The sequence below is a fragment of the Oncorhynchus nerka genome, linkage group LG4 (assembly GCF_034236695.1).
Source record: "Oncorhynchus nerka isolate Pitt River linkage group LG4, Oner_Uvic_2.0, whole genome shotgun sequence".
Lineage (NCBI taxonomy): Eukaryota > Metazoa > Chordata > Actinopteri > Salmoniformes > Salmonidae > Oncorhynchus > Oncorhynchus nerka.
In genome coordinates, this window is record NC_088399.1 from 29,898,469 (window position 1) to 29,920,279 (window position 21,811).

General features: G+C 45.4%; 1 pseudogene; it reads left to right on the forward strand.

Annotated features, from left to right (window-relative positions):
• Positions 1 to 1,156: 1,156 nt before the first annotated feature.
• Positions 1,157 to 20,002, forward strand: LOC115128880 (uncharacterized; annotated as a pseudogene).
• The last annotated feature ends 1,809 nt before the right edge of the window (positions 20,003 to 21,811 follow it).

Genomic DNA, 21,811 nt, shown 5'->3' on the forward strand with positions numbered 1-21,811 from the left:
GGAGACATCATTTATAGATCGGCATATAAGGGTGCTCTCATGCGGCTAGATGTTCTTTACCATTTGGCCATCAGATTTGCCACCAATGCTCCTTATAGGACACATCCCTGCACTCTATACTCCTGTAAACTGGTCATCTCTGTATACCCGTCGCAAGACCCACTGGTTGATGCTTATTTATAAAAACCCTCTTAGGCCTCACTCCCCCTTATCTGAGATACCTACTGCAGCCGTCACCCTCCACATACAACACCCGTTCTGCCAGTCACATTCTGTTATAGGTCCCCAAAGCACACACATCCCTGGGTCTCTCCTCTTTTCAGTTCACTGCAGCTAGCGACTGGAATGAGCTGCAGCAAACACTCAAACTGGACAGTTTTATCTCAATCTCTTCATTCAAAGACTCAATCATGGACACTCTTACTGACAGTTGTGGCTGCTTTGCCTGATATATTGTTGTCTCTACCTTCTTGCCCTTTGTGCTGTTGTCTGTGCCCAATAATGTCTGTACCATGTTTTGTGCTGCTACCATGTTGTGTTGCTACCATGTTGTTGTTATGTTGTGTTGCTACCATGCTGTGTTGTCATGTGTTGCTGCCTAGATCTCTCTTTTATGTAGTGTTGTGTTGTCTCTCTTGTCATGATGTGTGTTTTGTCCTATATTTATATATATTTTGTACAAAATAAAAATGAATCCCAGCCCCCAGCCCTGCAGGAGGCCTTTTGACTTTGGATATAAAAAATGGTGGGAGAAGATGGAGCTAGGTGAAACTTGGCTGACATTCTTCTCATCAATGAAACATTCGATCTCAATACAGTTTTCAGTTCCCAAAACTACAGTCTGTTACGAACAGAGTCAAAGTTTTGTAGACTTGACCCTTTGCCAAAATGGCAAAGAATGGTGTTAAGAAGGAGAAGGCCTTCACAGAGAAGGCGTTCTCTAACGGAAATATGCAAATACATGCTCAAATAAGGCTAGGATAGGGTCTAGGATAGGGTCTAGGATAGGGTCTAGGATAGGGTCTAGGATAGGGTCTAGGATAGGGTCTAGGATAGGGTCTAGGATAGGGTCTAGGATCTTGCTAGCTCGTGCTTGGCTTTGCCCACCTGCTCGCTTGTTTTGCCCACTATGCTTAATTTGCTATCATTGGGAACGATGCCGGTGATATATCTTGGGTTAGTTACCAGTATCTTTGGTTTTACTCTTGTAGTATCTTTAGTCTCTCAGGTCGTCACAGTCCATGTGAACGTTCCAAATGAGATGGCTACCTATATGTATATATCGACCTCCATACATTCGTACCCCTGCACATCAACACAGTACTGGTACCCCGTGTATATAGCCAAGTTATTGTTACTCATTGTGTATTTATTCATCGTGTTATAATTTCTTCTAGTTTTTTTCTTCTATTTTTCTCTCTGCATTGTTGGGAAGGACCCGTAAGTAAACATTTCACTGTTAGTTTACACCTGTTGTTTACAAAACATGGAACAAATACAATTTCATTTGATTTGAGCTGAGCTGAGGGACTGGAACAGTGATGAGAGATGAGATCACAAAGGTCCTTTTGCTTCCTGGTTTATTAGTAATTGTAACAGTGACGATGTGCCAACGAGTGTTTGTCGTCTGTTTGTGCTCTCTTTATCACAAATAAATGTTCTAGGTCTCTCTCTCTCTCTCTCTCTCTCTCTCCCTCTCTCTCTCAGAGGGGCGGTTCGGCACACAACTGCGGGCAGCTGCAGGTGGGTCAGGTAATCCTGGAAGTAAATGGGGTTTCCCTGAGGGGCCGGGAGCACAGGGATGCAGCGCGCCTCATCGCTGAGGCTTTCAAGACCAAAGAGAGAGAACATGTGGACTTCCTGGTCACAGAGTTCAACGTGGCACTGTAGGAGGAAGTAAAGGAAGAAGAGAAGGAGAGAGAGACTCTTATCATGGAGGGAGGAGGGAGGAGGGACAGGGGCTACAGAGCTGGAGAGGATAGGGGGTGGCTGTGGGGGGGCAAAGCGGCATAGTCCTACACACTGTTCTGTACATTGGTTCATCTACCAACCTTTATCTGGTCACTTGGCCTCACCATCCTCAACATCCTCCAGCTTTTAGCCCCAAAACAAGACACGGACACAGTTGCACTCTAAGTTGCCATGATTTCTGATTTTCATGGACTTTCACCATCCTTGTGACCTTGGTTTTTAGGATACTCCCTGCAGCAGTCATCTCTCTGGACACCTTATTGTATGAGTTTATGGCAATCTCATGTACTGTCACTCTATCTGTGTTGGCTAGTGGCTTCATCCTGTGGATCTCAAATGGACAATTGGACAATGACGCCATCAGCACTAGAGCTCTGCCAGAAGATATGCTCCTGAAGCGGTCAGTTAGTGGTCAGTTAGCGGTCAGTGTCTACTAACCTGTGTCAGTCTGAGAGACTAACAGCACACGCAAGAGACACAGCCTGTGTCGCAAATAGCACCCTATTCCAATATAGCGCACTACCTTTGACCAGAACCCTATGTGCCCTGGTAAATAGTAGTGCACTAAATAGGGAATAAGGTGGGACGCAAGCCAGCCTTCCATCCAGCAGATGGAAGAGGCAGGAGGAAATACCATTTTCCAATGACAGTTTGTTTTTGTAAATGTACAAATGTAGATACTATACAATATATACATAAAGATAATCTATGAATTATAGAAACCTACTATCTTACATGCTTAAAAAGTAGAATTCTTCAAAGTGTACTGTTAAGTCCCTTTTCTGCAAATGTGTCCCCAAGTGAAGAGTAATGGAGATGATTGTGTTTTAATTGCCCTCTCTGGCAGTGCTAGTCAGCCGTACTATTTGTGTTTACACAAGGGGCTTGCAGGGGCCTGCGTCACATAGTAATTACTAAGAGGTAGTAATGAGGCATTTGGGAAAGGAAACTGCTGCAGAAGCTCTCTCCGATACACCCTCCCAGAACACATGTGGCCCAGCACACACACACACAGGCATGCCATCTTACCACACAAACGCACAAGCACACAAACAGGCAGAAGTCACGGTGGATTGATGGAGAGCTGATGCTAAGAACTTGAAGAAGCACTTTATCCAATAATTGAACAGGTATGAGGAGCAAGTCATGGCAATCAGGAAGAGGAAAAGAGAAATAGAGAGAAACAGAGAGAAAGACAGAGAGACACAGAGACAGACAGAGTGCGAGCGAGAGACAGAGAGACACAGAGAGAGACAGAGAGACACAGAGAGAGACAAAGAGACACAGAGAGAGACAGAGAGACACAGAGAGACAGACAGAGAGAGAGCGAGCGAGAGACAGAGAGACACAGAGAGAGACACAGAGACACAGAGAGAGACAGAGAGACACAGAGAGACAGACAGAGAGAGAGCGAGCGAGAGACAGAGAGACACAGAGAGAGACACAGAGACACAGAGAGAGACAGAGAGACACAGAGAGACAGACAGAGAGAGAGCGAGCGAGAGAGAGACAGATAGAGAGAACGATGGACAGAGAGAGCGAGCGAGAGAGATACCAATGAAAGAACTGAGAAGTGCAGTAGTTGTTGTGGAGGATTATTTGTTTCCTCTCTGGGAGGGAGGGGGGTGTGCGAGGGAGGGGGAGAGAGGGGGGAGAGAGAGTGAAGCGGTACATGTGCCATTCAGGGGAGTTTTAGCATTATAGCGGACAGATAGAGAGGGACAGATGGAGAGAACGACAGACAAAGAGAGAGAGACAGATAGAGAGAACGACAGACAGAGAAAGGGACAGATAGAGAGAACGACAGACAGAGAGAGAGACAGATAGAGAGAACGACAGACAGAGAGAGAGAGACAGATAGAGAGAACGACAGACAGAGAGACAGAGAGGGACAGATAGAGAGAACGACAGACAGAGAAAGGGACAGATAGAGATGGACAGATATAGAGAGACAGATAGAGAGGGACAGATAGAGAGAATGACAGACAGAGAAAGAGACAGATAGAGGGACAGATAGAGAACGACAGACAGAGAAAGGGACAGATAGAGAACGACAGAGAGAAAGGGACAGATAGAAAGGGACAGATAGAGAGAACGACAGACAGAGAAAGGGACAGATAGAGAGGGACAGAGAGAGAGAGACAGAACGACAGACAGAGAAAGGGACAGATAGAGAGGGACAGAGAGAGAGAGACAGAACAACAGACAGAGAAAGGGACAGATAGAGAGGGACAGAGAGAGAGAGACAGAACGACAGACAGAGAAAGGGACAGATAGAGAGGGACAGAGAGAGAGAGACAGAACAACAGACAGAGAAAGGGACAGATAGAAGTTATTGATGTAGCAACAATAACCATCAAGTTTAAGTCAGGTTTCTCTTGATGTCCATTAACATACAAGTGCTTTGTTCACCCCATTCAGATAATAGAGCTTTTCCATCATTTCAATCATTGTATATTTATGCAGCATCCCAAATGACACCCTTTTCCTATAGTGCACTACTTTTGACCAGGACCGATAGGGCTCTGGTAAAATGAAGTCCACTATATAGAGAATAGGGTGCCATTTGGGATGCAATAGTATTCTGTATGCATACTTAGAGTATGAGACACAATCATGAGAAGACTGCCCTATTCCCTGCCAATGCCACCTCAAATGCTTAACATTCAGCGTGTGTGTGGGAGTGTGTGAGTGTGTCCTACTCCTATCCACAAGGCAGTCACTATTAAACACTGCTATCTGGGAGGAATTGCATAGCTTCAGAAATGGTGGCTTTGTTCTCTGAGCCATGTCTTTACACTGTGCATATGACACAGACAGCCCTTCGGAGAGAGGGATGAGAGGAAGGTGTACTGTGTCTAACGTTGTTTCTACGTTGTTGCACTGGAGATGGGCAGAGAATGCAGAGCAAGGATCAGAGAGCAAAAGAGGTTGACCTGATGCAGGAGAGAGGGAAAGGCACACACACACACACATTACACAGGTTGACCTGATGCAGGGGGAGGGAAAGGCACACACACACACACATTACACAGGTTGACCTGATGCAGGAGGAGGGAAAGGCACACACACACACACATTACACAGGTTGACCTGATGCAGGAGAGAGGGAAAGGCACACACACACACACATTACACAGGTTGACCTGATGCAGGGGGAGGGAAAGGCACACACACACACACATTACACAGGTTGACCTGATGCAGGAGGAGGGAAAGGCACACACACACACACACATTACACAGGTTGACCTGATGCAGGAGAGAGGGAAAGGCACACACACACACACATTACACAGGTTGACCTGATGCAGGGGGAGGGAAAGGCACACACACACACACATTACACAGGTTGACCTGATGCAGGAGAGAGGGAAAGGCACACACACACACACATTACACAGGTTGACCTGATGCAGGAGAGAGGGAAAGGCACACACACACACACAAAAGCAAATACTAACACACTGGTCAATCCACGTTCTGCTTCTAACATGCTCTGAGACATTGCGTAATGTCTACAGTGAACTTTCTTTTTGCACACACTGACTCAGGCATTACTCCACACACACTGACTCAGGCATGACTCCACACACACTGACTCAGGCATGACTCCACACACACTGACTCAGGCATGACTCCACACACACTGACTCAGGCATGACTCCACACACAGGGACTCTTTCAAACACCGATAACATGTCTTGAAATGTCCCAAACAATCTTAGTAACACATTAACTACACCACATAAATGTGATTATATTATAGACATACAGTCAGTTGTCTACTCTGATGCCAAGCCATTCAACCATGCCCAAGCATCCAACATAATTGTCTCCCCACGTCATATCAGGCTTTGAGGAATTCAATAAAGTTGAAAAAAAATGTATTGGGATTACTTATTATTACTGACCCTGGATCTGATGTTAATAACAGTCTGGCTTTCTCTTTAACCCATATTACAGAGTAATTCAGAGGGGAAGAGATGATGAAAGGAATCAGTCCAATCCAATGACAGGGTGATTAATCAGTGAATATGATGGAGAGGCAGGTGTCCTGTCTTGTGGCATGGACTTGGAAACAACACAGATGTGGGCTCTGTCCCAAATGGCACCCTGCTCACTATATAGTGCACTACTTCCGACCAGGGCCTGTAAGGTGCTGTTCTAAATCAGTGCACTATATACAGTGCATTCAGAAAGTATTCAGACCCTTTGACTTTTTCCACATTTTGTTACGCTATAGCCTTATTCTAAAATAGATTAAATAGTTTTTTCCTCTCATCAATCTACACACAATAACACATAATGACAAAACATACAGGTTTAGACATTTTTTGCAATTTGGAAATATCACATTCACATAAGTATTCAGACCCTTTACTCAGTACTTTGTTGAGGCACCATTGGCAGCGATTACAGCCTTGAGTCTTCTTGGGTATGATGCTACAAGCTTGGCACACCTGTATTTGGAAAGTTTCTCCCATTCTTCTCTGCAGATCCTCTCAAGCTCTGTCAGGTTGGATGAGGAGCGTCGCTGCAAAGCTATTTTCAGGTCTCTCCAGAGATGTTCGATCTGGTTCTAGTCCTGGCTCTGGCTGGGCCAACAAAGGACACTTATCCCAAAGCCACTCCTGAGTTGTCTTGGATGTGTGCTTAGGGTTGTTGAACCTTCACCCAAGTCTGAGATCCTGAGTGCTCTGGAGCAGGTATTCATCAAGGATCTCTCTGTACTTTGCTCCGTTCATCTTTCACTCGATCCTAACTAGTCTCCCAGTCTCTGCCGCTGAAAAACATCCCTGCAGCATGATCCTGCCAACACCATGCCTCACCGTAGGGATGGTGCCAGGTTTCCTCCAGATGTGACGCTTGGCATTCAGGCCAAAGAGTTCAATATTGGTTTCAATCAGACCAGAAAATCTTGTTTCTCATGGTCTGAGGGTCCTGTAGGTGCCTTTTGGCAAACGCCAAGCGGGCTGTCATGTGCCTTTTACTGAGGAGTGACTTCCATCTGGCCACTCCTGATCCTGATTGGTGGAGTGCTGCAGAGATGGTTGTCCTTCTGGAAGGTTCTCCCATCTCCACAGAGGAACTTTGGAGCTCTGTCAGAGTGACCATCGGGTTCTTGGTCACCTCCCTGACCAAGGCCCTTTTCACCCGATTGCTCAGTTTGGCTGGGCGGCCAGCTTTAGGAAGAGTCTTGGTGGTTCCAAACTTCTTCCATTTAAGAATGATGGAGGCCACTGTGTTCTTGGGGACCTTCAATGTTGAATAGATTTTTTGGTACCCTTCCCCGGATCTGTTCCTCGACACAATCCTGTCTCGGAGCTCTATGGACAATTCCTTCGATCTCATGACTTGGTTTAACTCTGACATTCACTGTCAACTGTGGGACCTTTATATAGACAGGTGTGTGCCTTTCCAAATCATGTCCAATCAATTGAATTTACCACAGGTGGACTCCAATCAAGTTGTAGAAATATCTCAGGGATGATCAATGGAAACCGGATGCACCTGAGCTCAATTTCGAGTCTCATAGCAAAGGGTCTAAATACTTATGTAAATAAGGTATTTCTGTTATTTATTTTTTATACATTTTCACACATTTCTTAAAACCTGTTTTCGCTTTGTCATTATGGGGTATTGTGTGTAGATGGATGAGGAAAAAACAGTATTTAATCCATTTTAGAATAAGAATGTAACATAACAAAATGTGGGGAAGGGATCTAAATTCTTTCCGAATGCACTGTGTAGGGAATAGGTTGTCATTTTGGATGCAGCCGTAGACTGGTCATTCTAATGTATCTCTCCCCTCTGCTCATTCACTACATGGCCAAAATTATGTGGACACCTGCTAGACGAACATCTCATTCCAAAATCATGGGGTTATTATGAAATTGGTCCCCCCTTTGCTGCTTGAACAGCCTCCTCTCTTCTGGGAAGGCTTTCCAGTACATGTTGGAACATTGCTGCGGGGACTTGGTTCCATTCAACCACAACAGCATTACTGAGGTCAAGCCCTGATGTTGGGCGATTAGGCCTGGCTTGCAGTCAGTGTTCCAATTCATCCCGAAGGTGTTCGATGGGGTTGAGGTCAGAGTTCTGTGTATAGCAGTCAGTTCTTCCACACTGATCTCAACAAATCATTTCTGTATGGACCTTGCTTTGTGCACGAGGGCATGTCATGTCATGCTGAAACAGGAAAGGGCCTTCCCCAAACTGTTGTCACAAAGTTGGAAGCACAGAATTGTCTAGAACGTCATTGTATGCTGCAGCGTTAAGGTTTTTCCTTCACTGGAACTAAGGGGCCTAACCTGAACCATGAAAAAAGCCCCAGACCATTATTACTCCTCCACCAAACTTTACAGTTGGCACTATGTGAATACATAGGCAGGTAGCGTTCTCCTAGCATCCACAAAACCCAGATTTGTTCGTCAGACTGCCAGATGGTGGAATGTGATTTATCACATACACACACATTCTAGGCGAGAACGGTGAGCTTTACACCACTCCAGCAGACACTTGGCATATAATATATAATATTACAGCGAAGTATTTTACATTTATTTAACAATCCCTTGAAAACGGCACACAGTTGTCAATGTTTTTAGCGGAGCTGCGGGTCTCCTTGCCCCCAGCAGGCAAAATGTTCACTCTGCATCTTACGTTATATTAATAACAACCTATTGGAGTCTACTGATAATCACTACTGTTTATTTCTGTCTCACTGAGTGTGCCTCCCCATTAGCTGCACAAGTTGTTTTTGGTGTCTTCCCTTCAACGTTCTTGATTTGCCTGCCTCTTGTACAGTTTAATGACAAGTGTTGAACACAGCCATGCTATTTATACAGAAAGTGTGTTTCATTTGACAGTAAAGGTAACTGCACAAGAACTGCCTGGCTGTCTGTGCCTTTTTCTGCTAAGCCTTTGTGCTCAGGCAGAGTTCATGACAACACAGTGAGCTAATAACATAGAAATAGAAAGACAGTCATACACACACATTCTAGGCTACTAATGTTCCATACTCAAACAATACACAAACAAGTGATACAGAAACATGACATGAACATCAATACCTTTGGTTGCAAAATTCCAGTGACTTTTTCAAACAGGATGTCTTGAAAATCTGAGATGTTTTGGAAAGTAACAAGAACTTTGCAACATTCACCCTATGATTAAATCTCTGTATCTGTTTTCTTGTCTGTTTACTCTCTCTCTCTCCCTACCTCTCCCTCTTGTCTATCTATCTATCTATCTATCTGTCTGTCTGTCTGTCTGTCTGTCTGTCTGTCTGTCTGTCTGTCTGTCTGTCTGTCTGTCTGTCTGTCTGTCTGTCTGTCTGTCTGTCTGTCTGTCTGTCTGTCTGTCTGTCTGTCTGTCTGTCTGTCTGTCTGTCTGTCTGTCTGTCTGTCTGTCTGTCTGTCTGTCTGTCTGTCTGTCTGTCTGTCTGTCTGTCTGTCTTTGTCTTTGTCTCTGTCTCTGTCTCTGTCTCTGTCTTTCTCATCATTCTTTCTCTACCAGATAAGCTTTCTCTCTCATTCAATACACACACTCACTCACAAAAACACAAACGGCATCCCCACTCTCTCTCTGACACAGGCACACACCAGGGCTTGACGTTACTGGCACCAGGCACACCTTTCCCACTAGCCACAGACACCCCATCACTGGCTGTAGACTGCATTAGTATTCGGCTCCTCTACCTCAGCCCTTCCTGGGGAGGACCATAGCAGCACCATTGACACCCAGTGGAAGATGCCGGTCTGGGGCCTCAGCTTTATTCTTATATTCCTGGGGCTGTATGTATCAATTGTCTCGGAGTAGGAGTGCTAATCTAGGATCAGTTTTGCCTTTTAGATCTCCATGAACAAGATTACATATTCATAAAACGTCTCAGAGTTTTAGTGCTGATTTAGGGTCAGTTTCTATATTATAATAACTAAGATTGCATGGACATGAATGACCTGATCCAGGATCAGCACTCCTACTCTGAATTGTTATTATTTTTTTCCACCTTTATTTAACCAAGTTGGCTAGTTGAGAACAAGTTCTCATTTGAAACTGCGACCTGGCCAAGATAAAGCTTTATGAGTACGGGTCCTGATCTTAGATCAGCTCTCCAACTCTGAGACAGACGCTTTATGAGTACGGGTCCTGATCTTAGATCAGCTCTCCAACTCTGAGACAGACGCTTTATGAGTACGGGTCCTGATCTTAGATCAGCTCTCCAACTCTGAGACAGACGCTTTATGAGTACGGGTCCTGATCTTAGATCAGCTCTCCAACTCTGAGACAGACGCTTTATGATTACGGGTCCTGATCTTAGATCAGCTCTCCAACTCTGAGACAGACGCTTTATGAGTACGGGTCCTGATCTTAGATCAGCAGTCCCACTCTGAGATGCTTTATGATTACGGGTCCTGATCTTAGATCAGCAGTCCCACTCTGAGATGCTTTATGATTACGGGTCCTGATCTTAGATCAGCAGTCCCACTCTGAGATGCTTTATGATTACGGGTCCTGATCTTAGATCAGCAGTCCCACTCTGAGATGCTTTATGATTACGGGTCCTGATCTTAGATCAGCAGTCCCACTCTGAGATGCTTTATGATTACGGGTCCTGATCTTAGATCAGCAGTCCCACTCTGAGATGCTTTATGATTACGGGTCCTGATCTTAGATCAGCAGTCCCACTCTGAGATGCTTTATGATTACGGGTCCTGATCTTAGATCAGCAGTCCCACTCTGAGATGCTTTATGATTACGGGTCCTGATCTTAGATCAGCAGTCTTTTGGAGTCGAACCTTACTAATAAACATAATGTGTGGGAATAATGGGTGTTTTCATTCATGTGGAGAATTGCTCATGTTTTATATGTAGAATAAGAGACACAACAGACGCAGAACGTGTCTGCAGTAATTCATCTAAGGGTGCCATCTAGAGGAACAATAATACATGGCATTGAAAATATAAGAAAATGCCGACCTCATGTTGATGAAGGGATACTGAACAGTTTTATTTCCCCCTTTATCATTTGAGTCATAATCAATGAATGATATGTATTAACCCATACACATCATTGGTGTTGATACATAATTCTGATAATTATTATAATATACTGATTATATCTATCCGGGAGGCTATAGAGAGAAGCATTTGATCTCTGACTCACTGGAGGGGCACTTATATTATTATGTCTACATTTTCATATGCATTTACTGCACATTTTTATTTCTGGAAAAATCCGTCAGAAAGTCCTGCCCCCTAGTGAACCAATCGGTACTTCGCTCTAATTGTTTGGTTTCTTGATAACATTTAGCTTTGAAAATCTGTGCCATGCCACGAGAACGGAAGAATTATCCAACAATACTCTTTCACCTTTTTCCTGATAGATTTACATTATTGTCCACGATCAGGTATGAATTAGCTGTAATCAACTTTGTAATCTACTTTTAATAAGTTATGACTATAAATTTAAAATAGAGAGTGATGGGAATTCAAATACTGATTTTTCGGGACTTGGAGCGACTTGGAGAGTGCGTTCATGCCCGAGAAAGAATAGATAAATAGGCAGAATAGATGTAGATATTATAGCACAGGTTTTAAGATAAAGATGTATACTCTTTGCTATGGTCAGTGACTGAATTGAAACTGAACCTAGCTATAGCTCAGTCTTTTTGTTTACTCAGGTGGCATTGAGTGAAGTCATGTTTTGCTTGGTGACATTGGGTTGAGTCTTTTTTTGTATGCAGTTCTCAAGGCAACTAAGGCCTGCTAATTTTAAGTCTGCCGATGCTGCAATTTCACTGTCTCTCTGAATACGACTGCCTTGGATGATATAACCTAAGAAGCACAAGGTAAGTTTAGAATCTGTGGTGTGTGTGTGTGTGTGTGTGTGTGTGTGTGTGTGTGTGTGTGTGTGTGTGTGTGTGTGTGTGTGTGTGTGTGTGTGTGTGATAAAACCTCCCAACTCCATTGTGCTATGCAAAGCTATTCCTAAAATGTTATGTAAAAATGTCATACTGTACATTAGTAGTATCTATGTATTACTTTGTTGTTACATAGTCATTTTACAATGTTACTACACAAGTATGAACAATTGACAAGTCTGATGGGCTCTCTTGGGCGGCCTCTGTGTGCTTTACCCCAGTGGAGTCAAGGAACCACTGACGCCCTGTAATGTTTCTCCTAATTTCACTGCATCAGTGGGACTGTTGTCCTCGGCTCACTAAACATTGATCAACCTTGACTAACTGATATAGCATGTTGTCAGGATGGAAAATCTTGTGTGTAGGCAGTTTGGAGTCTTGGGAATTTTGTAATAAGTTGACCTGGTATTAGTCACCTAAACTACCGTGGTCCCCTAACTTTGGTTTTGCTAAGTTAAAACTTTGAGCATTATTCACAGCACTAGGCCCAGGGCTGTTTGTCATTGTCCTAGCATGAGCACCCAACAAACTCTGCTCTGTGACTGTCTGCACATCCTTATCTCTCCCCCTTGCCTCGTAAGAAGATTAGCCTATGTTGCTTAGATATTTAGCAGGTCATCTTAGCTAATATTCACTGGACTGGGCTCTCTCTCAGCTTGAGTGATATCCTGAGGCTTCAAATAGATTCATAGAATCATCAGAATTCTCAAAACTGAAATGTGTTGCTTTTGGCTCCGTTGATGTCTGTCCTGACAGCTTTGGGAGGGAGGCCTGGGAGTCTGTCGTCGCAGAGAGCCTAGCTGGCAGGGGCGTTAATTAGCCTAGCTTGGCAGCTCCCGTCATCCCAGTCTCAAAGAGAGACAGCTCCCCTGGCACCCCAAGGAGTGGCCTAGATGTCAGTGTTGCTCTGTGGGGCTCTTGTGGAGAGGTACTAGTGGGTGTGCTCAACAGATCAGCCCTGTCTGTCTGTGAGCTGTAGGTAAACCCCGCACGGTTTAATACCCCAGCCTGACCACATAAAATCTTGGAGTATGGTTTCAGGGCTGTATGGACACGTCGCTTGGATTTAAGCAACAGGTGAGTCCACATTCTTTATGCTTTACAATCAACAGAATGGCTATATTGCTCTATTGCCGAGTGAAGATGTGCAGACTAGCCTAATCAATGTATCAAAGATATGATCCTACAGTTTCAATTTATAGTCCTACTTAAGATAAGTTGTTTATTTTGTATGCATCCTATCTAGGCTACATCAAAATAAGTCTGATATTCACTAATGAACTATGTCCCGGATCTGAAATTAGCATTGAAAAATGCCCCGAAGTTGATTATCTGCCTGAAGTCCTTGTGTTTTCCCAGTTGTCTCAGTTGTCTCATGCTGCGTCAGCCCAGCTGCCTCTTCTCCTCTGTGGAGAGAGACTCTCCATACATGTGTGTATGAAATGAGGCCAGAGGGGCTATATGAGTCTGCTGGCGTCTCAGATTGTTCTGGCAAATCTCACATAGCAACTTCATTGAGAGGAAGGATGCTTAACATGCTTTTTACATTGGTATCACAAACCATTTTTTTTTTTTTTATCATGATGAAATTGGCAATTTTAGGCCATTTTTAGACCTATACATGCCTCCTGTAAGACCCTATTATAGTGTTTTCTCAAATATGGAGTATGTCTAGATTCTGAAATGCACATTTTCACATTTATTCAACATACAACATCTGAATATTCATATCTCAAAACTACACTTTTGGATGTTGCTTATTGTTAGACATATTGTTTGTAACAATATATTCTTCAAACACTTCTGGGTCTTTGTGTCTTGCAAAACTGATTTGTTATCCTAATAGATTATGTTCCATTCTTCGTCCTACAACACATTCACAGGTAGAATGTTTATATTCTTGTGTGAGGTATTTTGAAGTGCATGAAAGTGCACTCCAGTATGGTGAGGAGGTACGTGTCACTCATACAGATGAGTCTATAGCTGCTTCCCACTCAAACCCCCAGAAACTTCTCATTTGTCTTCTCTCCATGCTTTTTTTGTTGTCCATGAGTCAATGCTGTGTGAATGCTGATTGGCTGAAGGTAGAGATAAGAAGTGCAGCTTTGAGGCCTGTTGTTCTCCGAGCTCAGTAAGGCAGGGTTTGGTGTTGTCTGTTGCTATGGTGACAGTCAAAGACTCCATGACATCAAAAAATAATTTTATCTTGATATAAACCCCAGATGTGTTCCCATTGCTAGCCTAAATAGCTATATGCAATATCTCTCAAAACTGAGCAATTAAATTTGTCAATTGATCTTCATAATTTGCATAGTTTAACTGGAACATGGATCTTTATTTCTTTTAAGATTACCTTTAGGAATTAATATCCCCATTCCCCTCTCCTGTATGAAAGCCCTTCTTTTATGCAGGCCACATGGTCTGGGGGTCTAAACACAGACTTGGGAGACCGGGGTTCAATCCCTGTTCCCACCCTTTGTCTCTCTCTAATCTGTCTCCCCATATTATAGTCTGTCTCTGAATAAAGCAAACATTAACCCCCAAAAAATGTTTAAAGAGAGAGAGAGAGAGAAAAAGCCCTCCTACGTAAGCATGAAATATTGGGCATACTGAAGGAGTGACACATGATTATCTGTTAATTAAGATGCTTCCATGTTAACAGTAGGGAGCAGCTGTGTATGAGGATGAAGACAGACTGTTCATTTCCTTGCTCTTTAATCACAGTTCATTAGCTCTGTGTTCTGCATCAAATTATTGAATGATGGCCTTACTGCCTCAAAGATGGCCTGCAGTTTTCAGTGTAGTGAAGTCACATCTGTCTTCAGAGAAGTAGGGATGCAGTGGTATAATGCTGCATTTGACTTTCCCCAGATGTTGGTGCGTACGCAGCATTACCGTGTGTCTATGTCAGCATCCCAAATGGCACCCTATTCCCTAAAGTCCTTGGTCAAAAGTAGTGCCCAATGTAGGGGAAAGGGCAACATTTATAATGCAACCTGTGAATATGTGTGTGCTTGCATTTGAAATTTGTTGTACTGGGCAAAGTGAGTTAGGCTTCCCTCACTAATCCTGTAATATTACTGCATTTGGTTTCAGGGTATCCAGTGCCCCCATGACAAAGCTTTCCATAAGAACAGACCTACAGCCAGGTCCAGAAGGCTAGATTCTGAGCCATGGCTGTGGGAGGTGGGCTTCAGAGGAGCACCAGAGCAGCCTATGGCTAGAGGTCAGACTTGAGAGAGAGAACCAGAGAGAGAGAGGATGGAGACCAGAGGGCGCAGTACCAGGGCAGGGGTTCTGTTCTGAACCCCTGCTCCTCAACACCCCTCTCCCTACAGCTCCATAGACATGGACTGGTGGGATGGGGATGAGAAGGAAGGTGGGGACAGGAAAGAAGAGGAAGAAGAGGACTTCCACAGCCAGATGGATGAGAATGGGATTATAGGACTGGAGAACGCCTTGCATAATGTGGGTCTGGGGGAAGAAGAGGAGGGAGAAGAGGAGGGAGTGGAGAATGGAGTGGATGATCTGCCCTGGTACTCTGGAGCCTTGGACCCAGAGGGAGTGACAACAAAGTGACAACAGAGGGAGGACACGATTGGTAGAGAGTGACAACAGAGGGGGGACACGGTTGGTAGAGAGTGATAACAGAGAGGGGACACGATTGGTAGAGGGTGACAACAGAGGGGGGACACTGTTGGTAGAGAGTGACAACAGAGGGAGGACACGATTGGTAGAGAGTGACAACAGAGGGGGGACACGGTTAGTAGAGAGTGACAACAGAGAGAGGACAAGATTAGTAGAGAGCGACAACAGAGAGAGGACACGGTTTGTAGAGAGTGACAACAGAGGGAGGACACGATTGGTAGAGAGTGTGTCTGAAGACCTCTCCTCCCTTTTCCCACCTGACCTGCTCAGTCCATCCCCCACGTATCCCTCCTCCCCTCCCAGAGGTTGTACCTTTCTTTACCTCCTCCACTTCTCCTCCGAGGAGTTGGCTAATGCTCCCGGGATTGAAGCTGAGACATTCCCGGAGGAACCCACCTTTACAGAGAGCCTTCCGGAATCCCGCAGCAGCCAAATGAGCCATGCCCCCAGGCCTCATTGGCAGGGGGGGAGGAGCTCAAGCCTAGGACCTCCCCTTACCCAGCAGCCATCTTTCCTGAGCATGGGATATCTTACCGACTCAGATAGAGAAACAAGGGGGGTGAAGAGAGCCTATAGGATGAGTCAGGCACTAACTACTGGCAACACGCCTCTCACTCTCCGAGGAAGATGAGACAGCCCACCCCACCCCACCCCAGGAGAGGGACCCACCCCAGACTTCTCCAAGGTAGAGCCCAGGGTCCGCTTCCCCATAAGCGGCTACACCCTCCACCCCCCAAGAGCAAAAACTCCCCCAGAAAGAGGTCTCTGTCAGTGGAGCCCGCACTGGTTTTCAAGTCCACTGCTGACATAGTGAGAGGTGCTGCTGAGCAGTACAGACGGACCCCCTCACCCCCAATGGACCCCACAGGCCCCTAAACTCCACGGTGCCAGAGGACTTCAGATGCCCACAACAGGCCAGCACTCTGGTACAGCAGCTGCAGGTACATACACAGAGAGTAGGACCACACCACAGGCACACGTTCAGACTAACTCTGATTCCTTAGCATTCTGACACGCTCAGACTAACTCTGATTCCTTAGCATTCTGACACGCTCAGACTAACTCTGATTCCTTAGCATTCTGATATGCTCAGACTAACTCTGATTCCTTAGCATTCTGACACGCTCAGACTAACTCTGATTCCTTAGCATTCTGACAGACTCAGACTAAGTCTGATTCCTAAGCACTCTGACCGACTCAGACTTACTCTGATTCCTTAGCGTTCTGACAGACTCAGACTAACTCTGATTCCTTAGCATTCTGACAGACTCAGACTAACTCTGATTCCTTAGCGTTCTGACAGACTCAGACTAAGTCTGATTCCTTAGCATTCTGACAGACTCAGACTAACTCTGATTACTTAGCGTTCTGACAGACTCAGACTAAGTCTGATTCCTAAGCACTCTGACCGACTCAGACTTACTCTGATTCCTTAGCGTTCTGACAGACTCAGACTAAGTCTGATTCCTAAGCACTCTGACATACTCAGACGCAAAAGCTAAACAACTTTCTGTGTCTTCCACACGCTGACACTAATTCACTGAATGATGCTCCAATTGTCTAGCTCAGAATAGTGCTTCTCTACTTTCTATCCAGCTCACGGCCTTGACTATTATCCTCCCTCCTCTCTCTTTCCTGCCCCCTCTTTTCTCTAGGAGGACTACAACAGGCTGCTGACCAAGTATGCTGAGGCAGAGAACACTATTGATCAGATGCGCCTGGAAGCCAAGGCAGTCTATATAAGTGTGTGTGTGTGTGTCAATCAATCAATCAATCAAATGTATTTATAAAGCCCTTCTTACATCAGCTGATGTCACAAAGTGCTGTACAGAAACCCAGCCTAAAACCCCAAACAGCAAGGAATGCAGGTGTAGAAGCATGGTGGCTAGGAAAAACTCCCTAGAAAGGCCAGAACCTAGGAAGAAACCTAGAGAGGAACCAGGCTATGAGGGGTGGCCGTCCTCTTCTGGCTGTGCCGGGTGGAGATTATAACACAACATGGCCAAAATGTTCATAGATAACCAGCAGGGTCAAATAATAATAATCACAGAGGTTGTCAAGGGTGCAACAGGTCAGCACCTCAGGAGTCAGCACGTACCGCTCCTGCTGTCTCTAAAACCGTAAAGTTGGCAGGTAGCAAAGTAAGGTTAGCAACAAAACACACAGCAGCACGTAAACAAGTCTACAAGTTGTCAGCACACAGATGTGTCATCACGATACCTGTATGTGCTACAAAACTTCCATTGAGCAATTGGACATAGACAAGAGTTTTCTGTTCAAGGTCCAGGGGCTGTATGGATCAAGCATCCCAGTGCTGATCTAGGATCAGTTCTGCCTTTTAGATCTCAATGAAAAGATGACATGGACGCTTGATTCACACAGCCCCTGACCAATGCTAAGCTTGAGATCAGTGTAACACTGAACACTCCCTCCATCCCCTCTGTGGTGTGTGTTGTGTCTGGCAGACAGACGGGTTATATTTAGTCCTCAAATGAAATCACATTGTATTGGTCACATGCTTCATAAACAACAGATGTAGACTAACAGTGAAATCTTTGCGGGCCCTTCCCGACAATGCAGAGAGAAAGGAAATAATAGAAAAGTAAAACGTAATAATACAACTAATATTAAAAGACATTGAGTAATGATAACTATACACGGAGTACTAGTACCGAGTCGATGTGCAGATGTATGAGGTAATTGAGGTAGATATACACATGTAACTATGAATAAAGTAACAGATAGGAAAGAGTCCCAAAAGAGTTTGTGCAAAAAGGGTGATGTACTAGGCCGTGTGCATGACCCGCTGCGGCGCCTTGCGGTCGAATGCCAGGCAGTTTCCATACCAAACAGTGATGCAGCCAGTCAAGTGGACTGTATGATTATGATTACTCCAGTGGACTGTATGATTATAGCCTGTTTAAACATCCTAAATGCACCCTATTCCCATTCAGGGCTCTGGTCAAAAGTAGTGCACTATAGGATATAGGATACCATTTGGTACACAGTTTATTCCAGAGGGCACCCTGTGTGCACAATACACTACCTACTGAAGAGAAACACCAGCCTCTGTTGTTGTTGGACTATTCTCAGCACCTCTGAAGAGCCACATTGGTATTGTAGGTCAAATGAAAGAATTAGACAGTAGCAAACAGAGTTTGTGGTGGTAGAACCCAAGGAATGTTAGGTTCTCATGTAGCTCAAAAAGCTATAGAATAAGATACAAATTCTAGCACACTGCATTATTACTAGAACAACTTTAACTGATGCTTGTGTATCACAGTTTACTATTTGGTTAGACGGTTAACAACACCACTTAGCTTTTGCAGTTGGGTTGGTAGGTCTTCATTTCTCTCTAACCCCAATACTAGACCAACACTAAATAGACCCATCCTGTCATGTGGGATACAGTCAAGTGACTCTGCGGTTCACAATAGAACAATCGCATGCATTGATTTTGCCCTCATGACACAGTCAAGGAAAACAGGAAATGACGTAATTGATTTCAGAGCCCTGTAGGGGAGTCCTCTTCAGATGGACAGTGTAGTGACAGTTTGTTTTCATTGTCTTGGACATTCACAGTATCTTGCCTCTTTAATGTTGGTTATAGCCTAGTCATTGATTTGAAATGGAAACTAAGGCTCACACACATCGTATCGAATGTGGATCTAGGAGGAGTATTCCTTCCTCCTGTCCTCTGTCCCACATTCCTTCTCCGGCTGCAGAGCACTCTACTCTTAATACTATTTCATATCAGCGTAGCCCCTCATACTCTTCTCCTTACCCGCACAAGCACACAGCCATCTGTCTCTCTCCTCCTCCTTCTGGAGACATAATAGTGTAGATATGCAGGGAAGGCCAATTCAATTCTAATCCTTTATCGAACACAGCCCAATATGTGCTTGTATGAAAATGATTAAATGGCTGTTTCTGACAGTTAGCCTATTCCCCATTCTGTCCGGTGGGCACTGGGTAGTCATGGCAGCTGTGTTGAGATGGTGCTACACAGACACTTTGGGAGGTCAAGCAGAGGTCACTGTGATTTACTGTCTCAAGGGCTTACCAGAGGGGCAGTCAGCTTCAGCCACAGCCATCACTAACACACCCACTCTTTCTAATCAAAGTTCTATCATCCTGAGACTGAGAAGGGTTGTGATAAAAACTCTCCACAAAATGGAGGATGTGATGGATACACATATATAGACATAGATATACAGAGGCTAGAGCCACCACATATCTCCTCCAAGATAGCATAACTATCAAGGTCTTTATTTATATCCCTGCCTCTGTCCCAACAGCTTATGACTATAAACAAATTTAGGCTATCGTTTACCTAATTTATGTTTAGGTGGCATACATCTCATTGATTTGACACCTGTTTCTCTCTATGGTTTTGTCTCTCTCTCCAGGTGGGCTTCTACTCTGACCCTCCCAATTGCAGTCACGCTGTCTAATCAGGTGTGCTCCATGAAGGTTAAAAAGTCATGACCTTAACCTTTCCCCAAGCTCAGAGGACGGAGCTCAGCTCAGGTTCCATTCACCTGAATGAACAGGCTGCCCACCAAGGTACTAACAGTCATCTTTGAATGATCTCTGCATCCCAAATCAAATCAAATCCAATTTTATTTGTCACATACACATGGTTAGTCAAACGACACCGCTGGTTCTGCTCACACTGCCCTACCCTGTGCTCTGACCTCTTTCTCCCCTCTCTCTCCAGATGAAATCTCGCGTCTTGTGACGGCCGGCCGCCCAACAACCTGCCCGCTTGACCCTATCCCCTCCTCTCTTCTCCAGACCATTTCCGGAGACCTTCTCCCTTACCTCACCTCGCTCATCAACTCATCCCTGACCGCTGGCTACGTCCCTTCCGTCTTCAAGAGAGCGAGAGTTGCACCCCTTCTGAAAAAACCTACACTCGATCCCTCCGATGTCAACAACTACAGACCAGTATCCCTTCTTTCTTTTCTCTCCAAAACCCTTGAACGTGCCGTCCTTGGCCAGCTCTCCCGCTATCTCTCTCAGAATGACCTTCTTGATCCAAATCAGTCAGGTTTCAAGACTAGTCATTCAACTGAGACTGCTCTTCTCTGTATCACGGAGGCGCTCCGCACTGCTAAAGCTAACTCTCTCTCCTCTGCTCTCATCCTTCTAGACCTATCGACTGCCTTCGATACTGTGAACCATCAGATCCTCCTCTCCACCCTCTCCGAGTTGGGCATCTCCGGCGCGGCCCACGCTTGGATTGCGTCCTACCTGACAGGTCGCTCCTACCAGGTGGCGTGGCGAGAATCCGTCTCCTCACCACGTGCTCTCACCACTGGTGTCCCCCAGGGCTCTGTTCTAGGCCCTCTCCTATTCTCGCTATACACCAAGTCACTTGGCTCTGTCATAACCTCACATGGTCTCTCCTATCATTGCTATGCTGATGACCAGGTGGCGAATCGCATCTCTGCATGTCTGGCAGACATATCAGTGTGGATGACGGATCACCACCTCAAGCTGAACCTCGGCAAGACGGAGCTGCTCTTCCTCCCGGGGAAGGACTGCCCGTTCCATGATCTCGCCATCACGGTTGACAACTCCACTGTGTCCTCCTCCCAGAGCGCTAAGAACCTTGGCGTGATCCTGGACAACACCCTGTCGTTCTCAACTAACATCAAGGCGGTGGCCCGTTCCTGTAGGTTCATGCTCTACAACATCCGCAGAGTACGACCCTGCCTCACACAGGAAGCGGCGCAGGTCCTAATCCAGGCACTTGTCATCTCCCGTCTGGATTACTGCAACTCGCTGTTGGCTGGGCTCCCTGCCTGTGCCATTAAACCCCTACAACTCATCCAGAACGCCGCAGCCCGTCTGGTGTTCAACCTTCCCAAGTTCTCTCATATCACCCCGCTCCTCCGCTCTCTCCACTGGCTTCCAGTTGAAGCTCGCATCCGCTACAAGACCATGGTGCTTGCCTACGGAGCTGTGAGGGGAACGGCACCTCAGTACCTCCAGGCTCTGATCAGGCCCTACACCCAAACAAGGGCACTGCGTTCATCCACCTCTGGCCTGCTCGCCTCCCTACCACTGAGGAAGTACAGTTCCCGCTCAGCCCAGTCAAAACTGTTCGCTGCTCTGGCCCCCCAATGGTGGAACAAACTCCCTCACGACGCCAGGACAGCGGAGTCAATCACCACCTTCCGGAGACACCTGATACCCCACCTCTTTAAGGAATACCTAGGATAGGATAAAGTAATCCTTCTCACCCCCCCCCTTAA